The following is a 23566-nucleotide window of genomic DNA, read 5'->3' as shown; positions in this document are numbered from 1 at the left end:
GTCCATACATCAGCGCTGGTATAGTTACTGCCACCAAGAATTGCCTCGGTGATGAGGAAAAATGACACATTAAACTCAATAAATCCTTCAAAGATACCTGCCATTTCCACCACACTTATACATCACCTACTGCCCTGATGCACTCTCTGGTCATCTGGGCAGGATCTCTTAGGGAAAAAGTTTTTATATTTGTACAAGAGTAGGTTGTATTTCTTTTTCCTTTTTCCTTTTCTTTTTCTTGTTTTGTTTTGAAGCATACAGTGTTTCAGGTTGCTGGAGCTCTGCATGAACTGCTGGGCTTGCAGAGCTCCTGCACAGACACTCAGTCCACGTGCAGGACCCAGTTCCATACAGTTTGCACTCCAAATCCCACACATGTGGAACACCATAGCCTGCAGTCCTGCACCCCTGTACATGCACCCAGAAAATCCCGTAAATCATTGAACTTGCTGTGTAAGCACTGATCAATTCTCCAGCACATGTGCATTTGTTCTGATGAGTCCTACAAACTCACCACATAGCCCTTAGGCACTTGCTTCTGTCCAGGAAATTTTGCAGAGGGAGATGGAAGCAACTGCTTTTAGATTTTCAAATTTTGGCAGATAGCAATTTATATATTTTTTAATGAAGAAACACAATTTTTAACTGAAGTAAAGTGTAATTTTGCATCTAGGGGAAGGAGGCTCTTTAGGAAAGAAGGCTGTTACACTTAACAGAAGATGCATACACACAAGTGTGGTTTTGAATATCTTATTGCATACTCACCCACCTTTACAAATCTTTCAGAGAGATGCTGGGGTTTTTTTGTAACACTGAAGCCTCATCTTTCCAAGTTGTGAAGAGTAAAATGAATGCACTCAAAACACATGTTCATTTAGACTCATATATGCTGGGACAGCTACATGTGGGAGGAGGAGACTCTAAAGACAGTGAGGAATCAGGTTTTTTCCTATAATTTAGTGGCTTCCCTACAATTTGTACATATTGATAAACAAAGCACAGTTCTTATAACTCAAGCTAAAACAAATATTGTGATATTTTAATACATTAAAAAATCCATACAGTTACCTCGCAAAAAGACACCTCCTCAAAACATTATTTTCCCTTAAATAGTAAGTTAACAATGATATTCTATTTCTTTTACTGAAAAAATAACAGTCTTTTGGTAAGCAGCTGATACACTTGCAAATATGCAACCCGCACCCTTACTGTCTTAATCGGGATGACAAGGGGGTGGGGCTGGACCATCTGAAAAGGAGCTCTGCTCTCCGTTTCCTTTCCAAATCACTGCTGTGGGATTTCTCTGGGTGGATTTTGATTGTTCTGCTTTTACTGCACGCAGAGCATCTTCTTTGCACATCTAAGTGCAGAGGCGAAAAGATCTCGCTGTTCTTGCTGTTGAAAGAGTAGGGCAAAGAACAGACTTGCATTCATACATGAAAACCCAGACATTTGTTGGAAGTCATTGTTCCTTAACCATTACCAAAGAGTGAAAGGAAGCAGCTGGACGAAACAATCAAAATACATTTCAAAGCATGGATAAAAATCAATTAGAACATTTCTGGCTGGTTCTAATGATTATTAACAGCAGTTAAGTCCAATTCATAAAACAATTCTAAGGAAACAAGCTTTAGGCTTACACTACCTAAGCAAATTCACCCCTAGCCTGACTTCCCCCAGAATTTCTCCAATTCAGAAGACCTAGGAGGCTTTAGCAACTTAGCTTATCAAAGAGAAGGTTAAGAGGTAACTTGATCAAAGACTATTTTTATTTCAAGAAGAAACACAGAGATGATAATAAATGTTCAGTCCACCAGACAGAGATATAACAAGAGCAAGAAAAAAAACATTGCTAAACCTGGTAAGAACAGAGCCACTAACAAAGAAAAGGAGGCTAGATGGGATTGTCACCTCTCTGTTTTCAGAAGCTAATGCTGATCCAAATAATCAGAAGCAGGGTGCTTTTCAAACAGTGTTAGGATTTGAAGGGGTTTGGTTTAAGTTTCTTCTTTTAATGGGCATATTTTCTGTATTGTGTTACTCATACTAATTTTAAGGCTGTAAAGAGAGCATTCTGTTCGTCTGATATTCTGCCTTGCTTTGGCCAAAAGATTCCTAAGTGTTAATCGCTACTTTGAGATCAACAGATGCTCCTGATTTTAATTATACTGGGTTTTTTAAAAATCATTCTAGATTTGAAAAATATCCAGCATTAGAAATTCCACTGAAATAACAATGCACTGGTTTAAAGACCAATTACAGTTGCAGTCCAAAATGTTCACCAAATTTACCACTTGATTTTGTCTATTTTCTTGACTTACATTCTTCTTATATCTCTATCTGCCAGGCTGCAGTCATCTCTTATTCTGTTTCTGCTCCTTAAGAAAGTATTAGCTGTCTGTGATAAAGTTTCTGCTTCTACTCTTCTCTGATAAGCCAAAAGGCTTGAATATCTTCATTCTTTCACTATAAACAGCATATTCTGTGTTTCTCACTATTTCCAAAGACATTTTCCTGAGACCTCTTCCAATTCCCAATATTATTCCTGAAGTATTTCCCTTCAGCAGGTAGCTAATGTAGGCAGCTGGCAGGGCACAGCCAATGTGGGGAATCTCAATAAGCCACTATAAATTACCCATCATTGGGTAGCCAAATCTGCATGAGCCAAAAGGGTGCTGTACTTTTAAAATACTGCAGCTTGTGTCGTTATTTTGTCTTGAAAAACAAGGTTTATCATCCAGATTTAATGAGTTATGGAGATGTTATCTGACTAGCCTGGACAAATATGATACAGACTGTCACTTAGTAATTGTCACAAATGCAAATAAATCCTTACATGTCTGAGTGTTTCTGGAGGTGAGCCACTCCCAGCCACACAAATAACAGCTTGCATCAAAGTAATAACAACATACAGACTTTCAAAAACAAGGCCATGTACCCCACAAAAATCTGTCAAGAGATAACTGTGTCTCTACTGGCTCTCGAGATAAGTTCTTAAGTCTCTTTAGGTTTGAGTATCTCACTGATGCACTGTGCTTGGAAGTTTCCCAGAGACTTTAGCTGACACTGATAAAGGTCTTTTTTTCAATTAGCAAAGGTAGCTGTGTCAAACATATGTCATCTTTTCTCCATTGCAGAGGCATTCTACATGCTTTTGAGTTCATTTCAAGTAGGTGGTTTTTTTTGAATCTACTGATGTCTGATTTCATTTGACTACAATAATCTTAAAAATGTTCTGGTGGAGGTGTGGACTCCTGGTAACAGGTTTCTTTCCTTCTATTTGAAGAATCTGTTAGATGTGGCCTTTGAGTGTCTTTGGAAGATGGGTTGAAAATCACTGACTCCTTGTTGTTGTCAATTGCATGCAGTGGCTGTACTGAAGATGCTATCTCAAAAGCTGAGATCAAGAATAGGCAAGCTGAAACTCTGATGAAAATGTATTATAGCAACTGAACCTGTGCATTTTATCAGCACAAATATGTTGACTTTCAAGGCACATTGCATAAACTCTTGCACAAACTCTTTTCTGGATGCAGGTTTGATCAAAAATAACCCTGGACTATATCTGGGATGTTTTTTTCATTCCATTCAATTAAGACAATTATTATGATTTTCAGTAAAGGGGATTTCCCAGAACATCTTGTACCTACTTCGTAATCAGTTAAAAATTTAAATGATAAATGTAGTTGTGGATTTATGCAGTAAATCCAGATTTTACATTGGCAGTCTTGACAAATATGTCTAAGAATAGAAAGGAAAAATTATCTTATGTCCTGTACTGACTCCACAAACAAAGAAATAACAGGGACATGATTCGAAACCTTTCCTAGTTCAATTAAACACTTGTCTCTGAATCAGAGCAGCACCACACCCTCATTTTCTGGGAATAAATCCATTAATGAATGAATGAAAAATTTTAGCTTGTAGCAAAGTTTTGCATTCAATAAAAAAGGTGGCAGAGGTTGACTTTTATTATAGTCCTGAGACAGAGTTATAACAACAGTGCAACTGGCAGACACAAGGTCTGTAATGTAAAAAAACACAAAATGCAATGCCAAGTGCAGGAGAACAATGTGGACAATGGCAGAAAGAAAATAAGAACAGCAATATTATTTAGATCCACACTCCTATGACAATCACAGAACAGAATCTGTGTCTTCAGTGTTCCTGTTTCTAGTGTAGCTTCCTCACAGGGTTTGTGTCGACACCAGTGGCACACATCACTCCAGTGAAATCACCCAAATAGTTCTTGCCAAGAATCTGGTGCAACTTCAGCTGGGCTTCAACCCTCCCTGGACAATTGGCCATGACACACAACAGTGTATGAAGGGAGCTGACCTTATTACAGAGAATAAATCTTTTGCACGTGGGGCACGTCAACCCTGTGGTGCATATGCAGATCCACTGTGCAGCACAAGTGTAATATGGCAGGCAGATGTTATGCTAGATCACTTACTTTTGTTTCTTTTAGTCTTGTCAGATCTATTTAGACATCATTGCCACAAGACCCATGAGTAGCATAGCCATACAAATGAGAAAATCCGCAATTCTCCAGACACTGAAAAAGTAAAAATGTCATGTTGCTCAGGAAAAGGTTTCTGGAAGGTAAGACATGGTTATGATAAAATCTTAAGGGTGCTGCAGGATGCTGAAATGCCTCAGTGGATATGGCTGATGCCACTGTGTTACCCAGTTAAGGGGATGAGCACAAAAAACCCACTTAAGTCTTTAACCGCTAGGTATCTCCAGTCTCAAATACACCATGCAGTCATGATATCCTACTACTTTTCCAAAAGTCATGTTTTATTTGAGTAGAGACCTAGACTACTATACAGTTCACACAGTGAGCAGAGTTCTGTGCAAGCAAAGAGGCATTTAATGTCTCCCCTCCAAATCTGACATGGGAACGAGCCAGCCCTCATGGTGCCAGAGGCGTGCACCCCTCAGAGCTCAGCTTTACTTGTGAAAACACAAATCAGCGTGGCTGCAGGCTTTGCTCCTTTTATCGTTCCATTCTTCTCCCAAGGCTAACCTAAGCAAAGGTAAAGGTTGGGGGAAAAAAGGCAAACAAAGCAAAACAAAAACTCCACAAAATAACAGTCCCTGATAGAAATATATAGGGGAGAAATGAAAAGTGTCCTTCCCAGTGCTCTTAAGAAGTGCCCATTTCCAGCCTCTTACAGTCGTCCTTCGACAGGCAACTGGCAAAGCAGGAGAGAGAAGGGACAGGATAAATCTGTCGTCCAGGAAAGTGATTCTGGGTCCTGTAGGTTCGCTCTTCACCCTTTCCTTTTTATTTCCTCGGGGGGCAGCAGTGAAGGTTGATGATGCCCTGGGCTCCTAGTTCATGGGCCACTGGCTTTTCCTTCTATCCCCTGCTGGGTCTCTGTCATAATGAGAAGTAGCAGTTTTCAAGGGTAACATTTTACATGCCATAGCTGTCTTATTCTAGGTACAGGAAGGTCTGCACAAGAACTTACGCTGTGCATGCATGGCTAGGTAAGAATTTCAAATAGTAAAAGTAATAATAATAAGAAAAAAATACCATTCCTAAAGTATTAATTTCTGAACAAAACCACATTGAAGTTTGGAGATGAAAATGAAATACACTCAAATTTCATAAGAAGTGTATGGTTAATTCCTTTTTTATGAAAATCATACAACACAGATTTGCAGATTATGCACGTCTTTCACTGACACCACTTGGAATTATTACATCAGTGCCTTTGGAAATCTTAAATCTGTAAAGAATGTTTAAATTCCAATTAAAGGAAATGCTAGCTATAGTTAATTAAAATGTACTAGTAAAAAATTTTACTTAAAATATTTTTCATTCATCATTATATATTTTTGAATCTCATAAAACAGAATTACAGTCATCTTGAAAAGAGACTAGTCACAAAATTGTCAGTTTCCCTTAAATGGTTTATTAGATTTCTGAAATTTGCCACTGTATGAAATCATGTTATTTTCAGAAATAAGAAAATTACCGTCTAACAGTCTTTTATAGTTTTGGGTTGATTTGGTCTATTTTCTCCTTCCTTTTCTACTCCATACCAAGACAGGAAACAAAGGGAAAAAAAGAGGACAAATGGAAAGAATAGGAGACTGAAAGTAATTTTAAAAAATACTGACACCCTCCTGAAATGAAATAGAAAAATATTTTAATTTTGAGAACAGACTCAGAAAAAAAAAAGAAAAATTCATATAAACAGTTCTCTGGACCTTCTCAAAAGATGTTAATAATTACTTTTTTGTACATTTTTTGTGGAAAAAACATTAGTATTAACAGTATTTTAGCAATATCACCAATATTTTCAATCAGCTTTCTGATCTTTTATGTGGATGCTACGAGAGAGACAGTACTGCAAATGCTTGCTAAAACAAATGGGAAATTTATGAAATAATTATGATGCTTTCTGCCTTTTTCTAATTTTTTGACATATAAATACTGATAAATTGTTTCCCGTATTTTTTTAAATATTTTAAAACATTACCAAAATTCATTGTTAATTAAACATTATTTGATGATGAAAAACCAATAGAAACAATGAATTCATTGCAATTCCTGCATGGTATTGAATGCCCACAACACATTAATATTGCAGATTATATCTGAAAAACAAGCTAAAGTCTGGGTGCCTCTTCGAACCTGTCAGAAATGAACCTTCATTCATTGTTAAAGGTTAATTAAAATAAAACAGCCACTGTAGTCCTGAGCTAAGCATATCAGAACAAGAAGCAGAAGATCTGGATTCCAGACCCTTCCTCTCCAAGACTAGCATAATGTATTGTTTTTCCATGATTTATTTGTGTTGTGAGAGCTCCTAATGACCCCCTGGTGACAGAGAGAGAAGGATTTTTCTAAGACAGTGATGGCTCTGAAATCCCAGATCTTCTGAGTTCTTGTCCAGTGTTCAGAAAGACCACACTGTCTGTTTTAATTATTTGTGAAATGTTGATTTCCTGTTTCCACATACAGTATAATATTAAAAATGCAATTAAAGGCATTTAAAGAAGAAGATTAGAGAGGCATGTGTCCCAGGAATTGCCATGCTGGGTGGCAATTCTATATTCTCAGAGCAATCAGATCATTACACTGCTACAGATCTGCATGTCCACCGTGAAATTGGTTTTCCAAACAGCCAGACTTCTTGCCTGCTTGCCTGCCTCCCTCTTGTCTTCCTTCCTTCCTTCCTTCCTTCCTTCCTTCCTTCCTTCCTTCCTTCCTTCCTCATTTTAGTTTATTTTCTTTTGTTCAAATTCAGCAGTGAATTCTTCCTTGTCACCCGTTGTTTGTCCTCAATTTCCCCAATCATATCCATCAGCATCAGCCCAGGGGTTTTGCCTCAATAAACAATTTCTGAAGTTAAGATTCAGGCTCTACCTTTAGCTTTTAACATTCTGTTGTTTCCATTATGCATAAGATACTCCAAGAGATGTTCTTGGAGAGAAAAGTCAGAGCAGCAACAGGCTGCACAAAGCATTTCTGTGCACAGATTCACTGCCCAAAGAAATACCTCTGCAGCAATGAGATGGGAATGCCATAGTGCACTCCTGAGGACAGTCCCACTATCTCCAAGTGGCTTTGGTTTTACTTCAGGGGAGGAGTAACCTCAGGAAGTTTTCTCATCCTGGCCTGGCTTCCCAGCACAGAGACACTCGTAACTAATTACAGGGACTTTAATTCTTACTTTGACCAGCTGTGTCAAAGCAAGGATGCCATGGGCTCCCCAGTGCTCTAAGATCTATAATTCAACTTCCATATAAAACAAGTCAATATTGGACAAAAGAATGACATTTTAAAATCATAAATTAAGTAGCTTGGTATTTACCTAAGATGTTCTTTTCTTCCCATGGTTTTATATACCATGTAGTGGTCTGTTTATACTTCTCCTTTTTACATGAGTGGAATAATTCTCCTTCAGTTTCAGAAGATGCCTGTGAAAGTGAAGAAGCACAGTCATCAAGAAGAGACAGAAGAGGAGGGGCAGCTTCTGGATACACTGAATTTGTTATGCTCTGAAAGAAGTTTGGACCCACATAACTTGTGGTTTTCTCTCTGGTTGAAATAGTGTTTCGAAAAAAATTTCCTTATGCAGGCAGTGTAAAAAACACCAGAAGTTAACACTCCCTGCTTCACTGCACCAACTCACACTGGCCCTGTGCAGGTCAGCACAGTGGGAATCACTTCAAATCTTGCAGCAATAACTAAATTCAAATGCAGTCAGGGGCTGCAGAAGTTGTGTGCTTCTCCTCGGAGGATCAAGCACCCACGCTGTGTGTAGCCCCTGCTGGTGGGAGTAGATAGGTGTGCAGGATCAGTCTTTATGACTGCTTGCCAGAAAGTTCTGAAGATACCAATTCCTTTAGTGAGCTTGGTGAGCCAAGAAAAAGCAGGACAACTTTGCCTATGTCATGAGCTGGCTTTACTGCTGGGTGAGAGCCAGCATGACAACTTTTTCCACCTCTAAATGATGAAGGGTTAAAGAAAAACAACTGAGTTGATGTATATGGTGTGTGAAAACATCTCTTTACCAAAAATTGAAGAAAAAAAGAAGGTGTTCATTAGTAAACAGAGTAATGACATCGACCCAAATTTACCTAAAATTCACCTCAATGGGGAAGGATTTACCAGGTGATGCAGTGCACCAGAGCAAAGGAAAACACATAGGTGTCAACCTGAACTTAGTGAAGGTTAGGGTTAGGGTTTTTTTTCCTTCTCCTCCTGTCTTTTGCTGCTGATCTTTGTTTCATTTCATTTGTTGGCTAAGTTCTGCTGGTTTTCCTTTCATTTATTTTCACTATTTTATCTTGAACTTCAAATAGTTTGTTCTGGCCAACTAATTCTGAAAAGCTGCTACATGTTCGCTTTGATCATTATCTGACTCTCTCTTTTTCCTTCCAATTTTTTCTTTTCGCTGTTGAAATGCCACAACAGAGGATGTTGTTTTGGAGTGTAAAAGGCATTGTTTTCTACAACTCCCGTTTCAAAGACCACTTGCTAAACGACACTGAGAACTCAAGCAGAGAGGAAAGAGAGATGGTATTTAGATGATTATTTTAAAGACTTGATCTTTCACAGTTACTCAAAAGACAAGGCCAGACTATTCAATTAGGCACTAAGCCATTTTTCATGGCTTGCAAATTAATTATTGAAACTGGAACCTGTCACCAACTCCTCATGTCTCTGGACTTTTGTTGAGGATCCAGAATAAAGCTGAATGATAGGACCAGGGTCACCAGATTGCTCTTGATGAGCCAAAAAAAGGAAGCCGGGGCAGAAACTTGACATGTTTCTGAACCCACCCAGGCACTGGGGAAAGCATTTGCAGAGAGTAATCTGCACTGGCCTGGTGCAAGACAAAATGGGTTTAAACTGAAAGAGGGCAGGTTTATATTAGATATTACCACAAAATTCTTTACTGTGAGGGTGGTGAGGCACTGGAACAGATTGCCCAGAGAAGCTGTAGATGCCCCATCCCTGGGGCATCTCCATGCCTGTTTAAGACCAGATTGGATGGGGCTTTGTTCTCATAGAAGGTTCTCTGTCCATGGCAGGGTGATGGAACTAGATGATCTTTATGGCCCCTTCCAAACCAAGCCACTCCATGGTTACATGAAAAGTTACTACAAAACCAGGCTAATCACTTCTCCAGCTCCAGGACCACTGTAAAAGCAGCCATTTCTTCTGTGGATTATGTATCCTGAGGGATAAGAAGGAATTTTCTAGTATATAGGAAGCAAAGTTGCTTTGTTTTTTGGTTTGGTTTGGTTTGGTTTGGTTTGGTTTGGTTTGGTTTGGTTTGTGGGGTTATTGGAGGTTTGGTTGGTTGGTTTTTTTAGGGCTTTTTTATTGCTGCTCTTGTTTGGGTGCTTTGCTTCATTATTTTTTTCACAGCTATCCTCCTCCTTCTCTGCAAGATGTGAGGAGTTTTCTGCTATACGGGCAAGCTTCCCACTGGCTGATTGGAACCTTTTAAACGGGCATCAGCTAGCACCACATTGCCCAGCTCAACAAATGTCAGTGGCACACTGACAACCTTGAAATATTCCAATGGTCAGCATTTGCATTTGTACTGCCAGCATATCTCTGATCTGCATTACCATTCTGACCCCTCTTTCCTGTTCCTATGCACTGTGACTGACCTTCACAAAGATACAAATTCCAGTTTACTTCACTTCAAATGCAAGAGTGTGAGTCAGCCCCCTGAGGGAATAGCAAGGAATTCATTATAGCAACACAAGAGAAAGATGTGGAGGAAGTAATGTGTTTTCTTTACACAAAAGGGAAAAGGAATAGATGTGAGAGCATCAAGCAAAGCCCAAGAAATCTTGAGATGTAATCTGACATAGTGGCACCGAACTCAATTCTTATTGTCTGTAGGTGTATGGCCTTATTAAGGCTTAAAAAGTAAGCCAAGTCTTGTCTGATCCCTGCTGCAGCCTGCCAAGCAAAGCAGCTGCTTCCAGAAGTGGAAATCTTCATGATCAATATAAAACCACAAGAGGTACCACACTATTGTGGGTGAGATCTTTCAGAAAAATAAAAAGCCAAGATTCCTGAGTCACAGGAAATAGAAGAGGGCAAGACCTACTTTGTTTTCTTCTCTACCCCACCATTGGTGTTGTCTTAGACATATCTGACCTGTGCTACATCAGCATGATTGCTTTTCAAAAGGTCCTAAGGAAAGAGGCTTCCACTGGAGTACAAGATTCTCCTGAAACCAAGTATCTGTTAAGGATCCCATTATCTTTTCCCCAAGGACAAGCTGTTGGCCTTGCTTCTCCTTCCAACTCAGTAAATAGCATTCTGATTATTCTAATTCTTTCCAAAGCTAATTTTCCACTTTCCTATCCTCCTCTTCACTTTCAGTGGTATAATTCCAGAGAGTGCGACATTGAGCTAAAAATCCGTCCTGCTCCACCAAAGGTATGGCTACGTTTAGAAAAGTGTCTCACATATGAGGTCCTTACCAATAAAAAATAATATACAAGGGATATATTTTACTGCCATCCACTCAAAATAGAGTTGAAAAAAGACAAAGGAGCTATAAAAGCTGACAAGTAACATGAGCATATTTTTGTACTGAATATAGTGAAGATGGATCCAAATTAATTTCAGCAGGAATCCAGAAGCCTGTATTAGTGCAGAGAGTGACATATCCTCTGATGCTTTTATTGGTAGAAACATAGAAATCATGTGGGTTTCTAAAAAGGTTTTATTCGCTCATGACTGGACAGAAAGACCTAATTATTAGTAATTACTGCCCAGCTAATTTTATTTACAATTTAAATGAAAATTAAATTTAAAATATTTTCTGTTCTTAACATACTTGCATTATTTTTTTTTCTGTATAATTTTTAGCATAGTGGTTTTGTGATCCAGAGTGTTTTGAGAAGTAATTGGAAATAGTTGCAGTCTTGCCCATTTTTACTATTTCCTGTATTTTTTTTTCCTCTAAGCAACCACCTACCACTAATTTTTATTTTCTTCTCTAAGAATGCTTGCATCCAATTTGGAAATACCTTTAAAAAAGAATAACCCACCAGCATAAAAAGTGATAAACTATGGCTAAAATTCTTGCATAGATAGATAGATAGATAAATAGATAGAAAATAAGGTGCATTTTTTTTTCAGAAACGTTCAGCAGGATTCACAAAGAAGAGCTAAATTCTCTGTACAGTGCACAGATGGAATTAATGGCAGTTACAAACTACTAAAATCTGGAAAAGACCAATATCCATTACCTAACTGGCCCAGAGTTCCTATTTCTCAGAAATTGGGTCGTTTCTTCCAAGCATGGGACTTGGATTAAACTTTCTGCTGAAATTGTTTTAAATACTTTTCACTGTTTGTTTTTAAAACAGATGTTCTTTGATACAGTGGCTTCAGGAGGGTGCGGATTTTCACGTGTTCTGCAGATTGCAGCTCTGTTTTCCTGCAAAGCTGCTACTCTCAGTCACACAGTATCTCAACTTATTTACAAGCACTCAAGGAAATGGAAGAAAATATTGAGTTATTTGGCAGCCCCCAGGACTCCACTCCTCGACAAAACAGGAACAGGTACCACAGAATAGAATTCATAAAATCAAATAAGGTAGAAATGGAAAAGACCTTTCTTACCTCATTGTGACAGTGCTAGCCACTTTCCCAAGCATTCACACTCCTGTGTTCTGCCCTAGTATTACCTGTTCCTAAGGAAAATTGTCCTGCCTGTAATGCTACAGCTACTCAGCTTTTCAGATTTTCAGCTGCTGAGAGTTGAGCAAACCTGCTAATGTTCAGATCCAGGCAAATCAGTCTTGACCAAACCTTTGATAAGGTTTTAATGCATAAAGATGTGATTCCACCAAAGTCTACAAACCTGAAGAGCCGCCCCTTTTCAGCTTCCCTCTTTCTAGGAGACATGTTGATTCTTTCCCTCTTTAACTTGGTGCCTTGAGATAAGCCCAGGAGTACCAGGCCCAGAGGCTGAGGTCCCTTCCCACCCAAGGCATGAGGATGGGAAGAAAAGCTGCCCCTTGCAGCTGGGGAGCACCCAGAACAGCAAAGGGCTCAAGTAGCCAAAAAGAGCCATGGCACAGACTTCCAAGTTTTATTGTCTCCATGGTGTATGGGGGTAATGCTTCCCACTGTGAGTTGCCCCTGTAGCAGTATTTTCTGGAAGCCACTCCTGAGGCCAAATTGTGGCATTACTGATACCTACAGAGCCCCTGACCTCCCAGCCAAAGCCATCAAATGGGAGGTTATTTGTACTCTGGCACCACTGGTATGGACACAAGAATGCTAGGAAGCAGCCTAGATAATTTCATTTTTTATACACTACAGAACAAACAGCACATGCTTGCAGCTTTCAGAAGTCACTAGAGATCTGGGTCAGATTCAAATCAGCAACCTAGAGGTGAAAGTCTCTGTATCCCATTACCAAATCCTGAGACATCCAGTCCCCCATGCACATATTAATAGTTGATCATTATGAATTCCATGTTGGGATAATTAATTACCGCATCTGAACTCTGCCTTAGGAATTATTAGATCATTTGGGGCCTGTAATTTATTTTATTTAGCACTGTATGAAAACTGTTGCTTCTTTTTTTCTTTTTTTTTTTAACTCCTATACTTTAGGCTTTGAGAAGTACATAGTGTTTTCTGCAAAACGCAAACCACAAAACAAATATATCTCTTATTGGGCCTGGAGTAGTCCTACAGGATTTGTTAGCAGGCTCTGATGATAGACGTGAGCAGCCATGCATCCAGCTAATGAGCTGGCCCAAGGGATAAAGAACACACCAAGCCACTAGCAATGGATGTGGAAAAAGAGCCAGGGGAATGATAGAGCATGTTGCCAAATGATGAGTCTTAAAGGTGCCTTCAAATATGAAATTAAAGGTTTTTGCAAAAGCAAAATCTGTTTTTCTCACTCAAATATAAATCAGATAGTCAGACACATTCACTTCTGAAATGAATGTTCTCTCTGACTCCATTATGTTCTTAACAAGATGAGCTCGCTTGTAGAGAGCCAAATCCTTCAGACGTGATTTAACCTGCACTTTTGGGAGGCTTTGGTAGGTGTTGTGTAATGAGTCCTGAATAAAGACACAGTTGAGGACTGCAGAAATTTTGGTCCTTTGTGGATAGGAGTTATAATTCCAAAGAAGCTGTAAGAAGCCTATTCTACACATAGAAAGGTAAGGAAAAATATCTCTTTTTTTTTTTTTTTCTTCTTTTTTTTTTTTGTACAGACCCTGCTTGCTATTCTGTTCTTTGCTGCAGGGATTTGTCTTAGTTAGGTCAGAAATTCTCTTCAATCTGAGAGCCAGATTCTGCCCTTCAGTACATGTGTGGAATTTATTCCTTGAAATATATATTTTATTTCTAGTACTGTAGACTAAAATACTGTCTATTGATTTTTTTGTTGTTTTTTTTTTTTTTTTTTTGCACAGCACACAGAATACTTTGTGTTGTTTTCATTTGTGTCAACAATTGGTAGGTATCTAATTATAGAATAGAAAGCATCTCAAGAGATATAAAAATACAATCCAGATTTGTTAACATTTATAAGCATCTATAAGTCTTCAGCCTGGGCAAGATCTGTCTGCTTTACCCTAAATAATGCAGCTAATTTTATTTCCCAGAAAAGCTGCAGGAAAACAACTGCATGAAACACAAAACAAGTACACAGATAGTTTTGTTTTCTAATGATTTCTTTCTTCCATCTTCATTCAGTCACCTGCTGGTAATTGACCCAGTAATTCTAGAAAATTCCCATGAATCCTAAAAGAAATGCACTGGCTTCTCTGAGCTTCATCTTAGACAATACTTAGAAAACCTCTGGTTTGTGTCCTGCAAAGGGCGCTGGAAGAGGATCTTAATTTTATCATAATTTGCTGGCTTTTGGTATTCTTAGTACTCACCTCTACCTCAGCTTGCATTGGGTGTCAGCTGTGTGTGCTACATACTGTGCACGTTTGGCCTGTCAGGAAGGTTTGCAACTGTGAAAGAGAACCACAAAATTATGAACTTTTCAAGCAAGTTTTTGAGGGGAAGGGGACGTGAGTTTTACACGGACATGGATCCACATGTGGGGGATCCCTAGAGTGCCAGAGTGGGGATGTCATTTCTTTTAGGGAGCAGTTTGTGCTCTCTGGGCAGACATGTGGGATTCTGGGTTTATTTTTTCCTGAAAGGCACTGCTGGAGATATTCTCCTCCGCCGTTATTCTTCCAGTGGGGAGTTTAGATTTCAGGGAACCTCTGTTTATTAGATCAAGTTCGTGGAAAGAAGGTTTTGGCAAGAAGAGTCTCATGGTAATAAATGCAAGGACATCAAAATGACCTTGGTAGATTAGGGCACCAAGACACTAGGAAGAAAAATGCCTGGCAAAATATAGCATCCACACTTCAGTAAGATAATTGCAGTTCGATATACCTGAAACACCTCGGGACCTCTTCTGCAAACAATGAATCCATAGTCACCCAAAGCTGCTCAGCAGCTTTTTTCTTACTATCCCACTGATGGAAACTGAGGAGAGGGCAAGTTTCTGTTGCACAGGACACACAGGTTACTCAGCTGTTGATTGGTGAGGCTTCCTTTGATGTGAGGGAGCTGCCTGATATGTCTGTGTGATGGGATTTATAGAGCCTGGGTACCAGAGTCAGTTACATGACCATGTTATGAACACCTCTGAGACATCCCAATAAGTTGTGCAAGAGGGCATTTATCCTCATTGCTACTGCTGAAAGCATATTTCATGATCCATTCATCCCAGTCACATCCTCCTCAATTACTGATCCCATTTCTATCACATTTGTGATGTGTCTGTACTCTCACTTTTCTCCATTTATAGTGTTCTAGACTTTTTATACAGCATTAAGACCTCTCAAGAATATCTGGGATGACTTCAGGCTCCCTTTTGCAAAGCTTTTCAAAGATTAAGATGATATAACCTCAGGTGTGTCAGAAGTTTAGTGTACCTGTAGCCAAACCTCCTCTATATTCTTACAACCTGCAAAAAAGCAAGCCTGAAATCCAAAGATAACAAATCTTAGTGCAGTTGTGTTGCTTTGTTTGAGCAAGCCTCATAGAAAAATTAGCTAACAAGGCCTTTTTGTGTTTTGTAACTCTCATGGCTATTTGTTACAGAACTCACAAGAGTTTTAGAAACACTAGGAAAATGAACATTATATTCTCAGATCTAATTACAGGAATGTGTGACTGACATTTCAAAGAAGGCTTCAGATTTATTCTTACATTATCTCAGAAATATGGTCCCACCCAGTAACCAATATTCTCCATATTCAGCCATCTTTCCCTCCATTTTACTACCAAGCACAGTAATGTGTCTGCTCATCACCATCGATCCAGCTCAGATGTATCAACTGTGCAGCACAGAAGCCATGGATGCTAACACAGCTTCCTTTGGGAAAGTAAAAACTTTATGAGCATGTAGGGGTTGGGGTAGGGGAGAGGATGCCATGTTTTCTGAGATGGACATCCACTCTGAAACCCATCTCCCATTAATGTAGTGTTACATAAATTGATTTTTCAGACAAGATGACACTCCAGAGCAACGTGACAGGCCAGAACAGTGGCTGGACAATAGGATACTAAGGGAAGCTAGCACAGGCTTTATAGAGCTCCAGGGGAGAGTGCTGAATAATATTCTTCAAGCCAAAATCATCTCTAGGACATAAGCACTAAATTATGTTTCCACTTCCCATACTGACAGGTCTCTGGAATCTGCAGGAATTCCCTACTCCTCAAAGGATATCAGAGTGCACAGTATGCAGCTTTCAGGGATTGGCAAACTCGCATTTGTGATCTCCTGTAATGAAATTTTACCCATCATGCCATAAGAATAAAGAAATAGAGCACTTGGAGACACTAAAACTATCAACAGTTCCCTGCTCTGCTCCTTTGCCTTTAACTTTGTTAAATCGAAACAGTCTGCTGATTTATACACCAACTTGTGAGGAGGCATTTCCAATTATTTTGGCATTCGTATCTTGGACAAGCTGTTCTCTCAAATCACCCTGGCACTTAATAGCCTGCACCGACTGGTGTTTCGTATGACCCTGGCACTATTAGTCCAGCCTGGCTAGTGTTTTAATTCACCATGGCACTAATGATCTGGAAGTTGTTCTTGTTTTCCAGATTAATGAGTACCCTAAAAACCACTGAAAATTGGAAAAGAAAGAATGTTTTCAAAGGGGAAAAACAAGGCAAATTGGACTTGTTCACTACCTCTTCATCTTGCTCTTTCTTCATCTTCCTCTCCTGTAGCTGCTTAGAGAAACTAGTAACAGTGGTGCTTCTGTGGAGGAGTGGCACCTCTCCATCAGCTCAAGGTGCCCACCATGGGCACCTGACCCCAAAAAAGCCCTGTGGTGACCGGCTGGAGGAAAGGCTCTCTGCTATGAGCAAGGAGAAATGACTGAAAGGGGATTATTCTCACTCTCATTGTGTGACATAGTTGAAGCTTTCAGGTCAAAATCCAGCTCAAGATGGGGGTTGCTTAACCAACATTGCCTTCACCAGAAGGTGAAAGCTGCAGCCTCATGGTGCTGCCACCTCAGCTCAACCTCATTCTTCCCTGATAGAACCTGGAGGTGGAGCACAAGCCAGAGCAGAGCAAAAGCTCAGCCCACACTTCCAACGCCAGTAGTTGTTCCCAGCTGCCACAGGTTGGGGAAAGAGGCAGACTCAGGCCAGTGTCTCCCAACCTGTAGCTCACACAGTGAAATCCTCTGAGCATTTTAGGAAGTGGTGGAGGATCTGCTTGACTCTGGTCTTCACCACCCCAGGGTGGTCCACACAGGCAGGGATGGGGGAGCGCAGCAGACCAGGAGAGGGGGTGATGCTGTGGGATCCTGCTGTTTTATTAGGCATTTTCCCTGTGTGAGAAGGGTTGGCTTTTAACTTTATTTCCAAGGGTCCTTAGCAGGTCAAATTTTCACCTGACATACATGCAAACCCTTCCCAGATGTGATGGACCCTTTTGTTTCTTTATTGTGATTTGAATTGGCCTTTCTTACTTATCTTTATAGAAACAAGCCCTATCCCACCCTTGCTTTTAAAGAGAGAAAGAGAGAAAAGGGGGGGGAGGGAGAGTGAGAGAGAAAGAGAGAATATCACGCAGCCCCTGCAGAAAGGTTTTAGAAAATTTTACATCTCAGCATTTTTTAGCTTCACTATGCATTTTCCATTGTACCCTGTTATTGGTTCAATATGTATACTATGTTATTTAAATGCAAGGGGGAAAATTGACTAGCAGTTATGGGAGAAGGCAGAGCTGTCACAACATATTCCTGCTAAGCCATGATTTGTTTTGTGTTCAGTCACACATTGTTTGGATTTCAGCTCTTATTTCAGTCCTGGCCTTAGGGTTTTCTGAGCAGCGTTGAAAGTCAGATACACAGAGTGCTGCACTGAATTTTGTATTCTGTATTTCTGACATAGAAGATGGAAGAAGAAGGCTTTGTAGATGGAGGGAAGGACACAGTACAAGTTCGTCCTTCATTATTTACAGATAGGTAATCAAAAATGAGTTTGTGCCATACAGAATACGTGTGTGCCTATGTGTGGGTGTGTGTGTGTATAGAAATATGTCTGGCATCCAGCAGGCTGACTCCCCTTCTTGGTTGTCTTGGCTCCAGCCCCACAGCCAGAGCTGCTCAGGGAAACCCCTGTGCCCATAGATCAGGCGTGTAAGAGTGGGAGTATGAGGCCAGGAAGGACCCGGGCAATCTTGGACTTCCCACCACAGAGCAGCTTCATCTGTCCTGGAAACACCTGGTCCCCACATGCTCCAGCCAGGTGTTAGAGAAACAACTCAGATGCCAGAATCAGAATCTGTTATATATATACATAAATACACATATACATACATATATATATATATATATATATATATATATATACACACACACACATACATTTTTCTCTATAAAGGTGCTCATTTGGCAAATCTGACTGGATGAACCATCATAATGCCCAGATTTTTCTGGAGATGTTTATCCTTCCATACAGAAGAATATCTATCATTAAGTCTACACAAACATGGACAGGCAGAGGAGCATGAGCAAACCATGCAGTTACTGCTATCCTATGATGTTTACAAAATGCACTTCTATTTGGTCATTACATGAGTCATTCTCTGAATTCACAAACAAAACCATTCTTCAGAGCAGTGATGAGACAAAAATGTCAACCCAGCTGCAGCTTTCCTAAGGGATCTGTCACAATGTGTCGTCTTAACAGATAGACTATTTATTGTGCTATGTCTCTGTTCATAAAGAAAAGTGCTTGAAACATGAAGGAAGGAAAATATTAAACCAATTTTTGGATGGAGGGGAGAAAATGTGGTGGGACATCTCAGTACTCCTCTTCAGCTTTCACAGTGGGGAATAGAGCATTAACTTTGGGAAGGGCACAGCAAGGTCTTCACCAAAAATGCTGTGGTTGTGCCAAAATAAAGCTTTGTCTGATTTTAGAGCTTGCTTTTGTTCTAAGTACAAATTCAGTGTCTGCCACCTTCTATATAGTCATCACCCCATCTAGCAGCTAGTAATAATAGCAGAAAGAATATCCTAATATCTTCTGCCTCCTCCCATCCCACCGAGTATACACAAATGCTGAGCAAAAGAGACTTTATTTCTGACATTTTTTGAAAAGCCAAAGTAATAACAGATGTAACTTAAATGTTCTTCTCTGGGTCTTTTTAGCTGTTGCCATTTAGACTTACTGCCAGCCTGAAAGGACATTGTCTCTAAGTGATTATTTTTTATTGCCAATGTCAATGAAACAGAATAGAGAGGAAAGAAGATGCTGTAGCGGTTACTAAATCTGCAGAGAATAATTTTTGTTGCTGGTGGCTTTACTTGTCTTTTAATATGACTTTATTCACGTGGCACATTCTAGGGAACAAAAGTCTTTTGGAAAGGGAATGATCTGGAATTGTAGTCATACTATAATAGCAAGGTGACCTCCAAAGGTCCGTGCCAGGGCATCAGTGTGAGGAAACTTGAGACTCTGGAATAGCAGCAAAGAGCTTCCCAGCACTGTAGAGCACCACTTATAGCCTCACCTTGTGATTCTGATATTGGTGAAGTCAATTAAGACAAGGGATATTTCCCAGAGGACTCAGAAGCTGGCACAGGTGGTCTCACCCTTGACCCTAATGGTCTCTGAATCAAATTTACAGGACTTTATTAATGTTTCAAAATTATTCAGTCACAGAAATGTAAACTGATGTAAGGCTGAGAGAGCTCATCCAAATCTTAATTCATCCTAATCTAGACTAAAAGATATTCCTAATAACAACAACTGTACTTTCATACCATAAAATCACCTCACAAGAAAAATTTCAGTCAGGAAAAACAAAGAGGCTCCCACAAACACAAGGATAATTTTGCGATAGTAACTGATATCCAGTTTAGGTTATTTATCAATTAGTTAGAAGAGCCTACTGACAAAAAAACCACATATCTTCCTAATTTACAAGTGGATTTGGCATAGAAATTTTCTAAACCTCAAAATATTTGTTTGCTTAGTTACTTGAATGAAAAATCCTGATCTGTGGAGGACAAGATTAACCTTATCTATCTTATTATTTAGAAATCAGGCAGAAATCCTTATAGTCAAAGACTGACTTTTGGGAATCTGTATCTGCTTGCACCTGATGAGTAGAATCAAAAGTTACCAATTTTGGTAGCTTCTTAGTCCAAACAAAATGGGGAAATACACTGACACATCACCACCACAACCCCTTACAAACCATGGTGCCTGCTGCTACCCCTGAAATGCAATGTAAAAACACCAAACTGGAAAGCTTACCCCATTGCAAAGCGGAGACACTGGGGACAGCATGAGCAGAGCACATTTCCTCCAGATGGATGTTCAACAAAACCTTGATAGTGAAAAGACCCTGTACCACATTTTGTTCTTTTGGTGAAGGTTTAATTTCTCAATTGCTGTTCCTTTTATAATTTATAATGCTACACAAAACACTGATGAAGAGGATCTCATTGCATTTCTTCACATGAGAATGATGCAAAGGCAGAAATCCAAATACAAGCTAAACTGCAGAGGTGATTTTATGTTTATCACTCTTATCTCATTTTTCTGTAATGCAATTCATCCCACAATACAATACAGAATTTGCTAAGGCAGCCTCCAAAGCCAAAATCCCTCATCTGAAATACTTAGTTAGATTAGAGGTCTGTTTTGGCCATTAATTTAGCTTTCATTGCGGGTCTCTTCAGCTTTTAAAAATGTTCTGTGGACTCTTTTAGGCCATCAAAAAGACACTTAGAACAGGCTTCACAGTGAACTGATAGGAGTCCACTGCAATGCAGTCATCTCTGCAGAGCAGTGAAGAGAAGCAACACATGGCATTTTGCACAGCTGAGTAGCAAAAAGTACTCCTCAAGGGCATCAGGGCAACCTCAGCTCTCAAACTACTCTAGGACCTCAGAGTGCACAGAGGGTGAAAAAAATGATAGCAAAGCTGCTACTGGTTTAAGACAAAGAAAAATTCACCCAACATCAGATCCATGCCATCTAAAAATCTTACAGCACAAATCATATATTATCTGTATAACAGGAATGAAGACCTAGTCTGATTTTGCTACAAACTGAGCCTATATTTCCAGCTAACCAAAGCATTTCTAAGCTGGTCCTTAGATGTTAATATAATTCCTGCTGAAAAACATAGTGATTGCTCTGTTTTTGTAACACATTCATCCCAAGGTTCATTTGTCCATCTGTTAAGTACTTGCATATGTTTGTTTTAGGGGATCATGTGTATGTGTGTAGGTGATGGGAGAATTTCTACCAGTAGTTTTATTACTGTTGAAACAGACTAACATATTTTCCTTAAAACCCCAGGCATGATTTATCAAAAAGATTTGTTTACTAATGATTCCTCATAATAGCAGGGCTTGATGCTCGTGTTTTCCTTTTTACAGACATAGCAAGGTCTAATTTAATTGCTGCAACCATCCAAGGTAAAGTTTGTAGTAATGGATAAAAATCATAAGGTGGTGAGTTACTACATATTGATGAACTCTCAGTCCTGTGAACCAGTTAATAATATCTCACCAACCTTGACAAAATTGGTTAGAAGAAAAAAAAATAAACACAGAAGTTACTCTGGTTTGTGAATATTTTTACAAAGAAATCCAGTTCACAGGACAGCATCCACATACCAAAACACAACAGTGATTCCAGGCTGACCTTAGTTTTCCCCAACTAAGTCCTGTGAAGGCCTCGGGGACACGTGCATGAATAGCTGAGCACAGTACTGAGGAGAGGAAGGGAAGGAGATCTGCCTGTTCAAGCATAAGGAAAGGTCCTTGCTGCCCAGGAGGCAGCAGGAATGCTCTTCTCAGTCTTGAAGCAAATAGGATAGCTGCCACTAGAGAGATTGAAACAACTGTGGGAAGACAGTGGAAGGATGTGTCTGGCACAGATGACCACATTCTGGTTTTGAAGTTATTCTTCTTGCATGGGAAACTTTGTGCAATTTCAAGGGAAAACTCAGACCCTATAATATTGAGAACCACTTAGTAGCTACACACTTGTGCCAGCAGATGAGAAACTCATTCCTCCCTGCGCCTTGGGAAGAACTGCCTGAGCAAGTTCTCCAACTGTGCAGTCTGGCTTGCCACAGACATGGCTCTAGCTCTGCAGGGAGAGGATTCGATAAACTTTCCCTTGAAAAAAAATAGGGAGCTTCACAGGAAATCGAGAAAATGATCGGGAGCTTGGGAGTTGAATGGATGCAGCAGGAGTGGTCCTCTCCCCCTGGCAAGCAGAGGAAAGGGAGGGAGGGCAGGGAAGCTCTGTGATCCTCTCAGCAGCACAGTGAATCTAAACTAACAAGCAAAGAAAAAATTCAATCAAAACACGTGCTAGTGCCTGCATCATTATTGTCCTAAGCTACCTCATGCTTTGCCAAAAACCCTTTGCCCTCATCTCCAGGAGCTTTGTTCACACAGATAGAGTATAAATAAAATTCCTGGATAGACAAATATCCATATTGTCCTCAGGTGACTTTTAAAATACGTGCTTTGTACAAAGAATCTAACATTTTTTAAAGCTTTTTGGACCCATTCCTTCTGCAAACATAGAATACCTACAATGCTTTGTAGTACAGTTAGCTTGGTTAATGTTTTTTCATAAGGAATTCTAGCAGGAACCACCATTACAGAAGGAACTTATTTCTTTGAACTGCTCTAAATAATGTAAGTTTCACTTTCATCCCAAGAAGTGTTAAGGATGCACAAAAACACACAGGGAATTTTGTGCTAGCACCACTGATTATATTACTTTCAAAAGAGAAATAAAATCTTACCCTGAAGCTCAGAATTATTAGAGTGAACAGCCAGAATCTATTATACTATAGAAATATCACACAGAGAGCATTCATGAAAGAATTCGCCAGTCAACTTGCTATGGTACGAAGCTGTTCATTTTGAACACATTGTCTCGTTACTTACTTTCCTCCTTATTAATGAAGAAGTCATAATATGTGGGTAAATTAAAAGTCTTTCTGCTGTAACAGAGAAAAATATTCCAAAATTCATCTGCTGGGTCTTAGCTACAGTGCAGTTCTGCAACAGATCTAAGCTGGTGGAACTGGAGGTTCCCGGTGTAAAGTTGGCTCCTTCCTTCATGCCAGCATTAGCCCCACACAGCCATGACATAAGCCAGCTTGAGAAACTGTTCTAGATAAAAATCAGTTTTCACTCCTGATCTCCTCTTGCTGGATTAACTTGTAGCCGGTCAATTCCATCACCCATCCCCTGTCTGCACAAAGGAGGCCACAGGAGCACACAGCCAAGGAGACTTCTACTGGAAGCCTACACATTGACAGTACCTTGGCATCAAGGGACCATGAAATACTACCCAAGCTTGGGAAAATCAACAAAAGGGGTTCCTCATACCAGGGCAGCCTGGAGAGCATCCAGTGGGTGTCAGCACAGACATCAACTGTTCTTGTTACAATGTGCCATTGCTCTGGAGAGGCTGGAACAGACCTTTCTATGGGACCAAAGTGCA

This window comes from Onychostruthus taczanowskii, unplaced genomic scaffold (assembly GCF_017590055.1).
Source record: "Onychostruthus taczanowskii isolate IOZ18803 unplaced genomic scaffold, ASM1759005v1 scaffold16, whole genome shotgun sequence".
In the NCBI taxonomy this organism is placed as follows: domain Eukaryota; kingdom Metazoa; phylum Chordata; class Aves; order Passeriformes; family Passeridae; genus Onychostruthus; species Onychostruthus taczanowskii.
This window is presented reverse-complemented; position numbering follows the sequence as displayed.